This window comes from Penaeus monodon, chromosome 25 (assembly GCF_015228065.2).
Source record: "Penaeus monodon isolate SGIC_2016 chromosome 25, NSTDA_Pmon_1, whole genome shotgun sequence".
NCBI lineage: Eukaryota > Metazoa > Arthropoda > Malacostraca > Decapoda > Penaeidae > Penaeus > Penaeus monodon.
The window spans coordinates 34,413,789-34,414,119 of record NC_051410.1 but is presented as its reverse complement, the minus strand read 5'-3'; positions in this window follow the sequence as shown (position 1 = coordinate 34,414,119).

Here is a 331-nt window from a genome sequence, read left to right as displayed (position 1 = left end):
TTTTTTTTTTTTTTGTACACCTAGGTACTTTTGGATTCTCTTTGGATCTTCAGCCCGAAGGCTACTCCAAGAAACGTCAAGGTTGTCGACCCCTGCTCTATAGTAAGTGTATAGCCCCTCCAGTGAATTATGATTCAATGTGCTCCGCGTCTGAAGTCGCATAGCAGTTGAGGATAGTATGGCACTGCAAGGAGCAAAGAGGGTAGAGGGGTGAGTAAATGGGCTAAGGTACGGGTTACAAGACTTATTAGATCAAAGTTGTCATGGAAGAAGTGTGGGATTTTGTATTGGGTAAGGCAGTAAAAAGAGAAAGGGTGATTAGATCACAGGT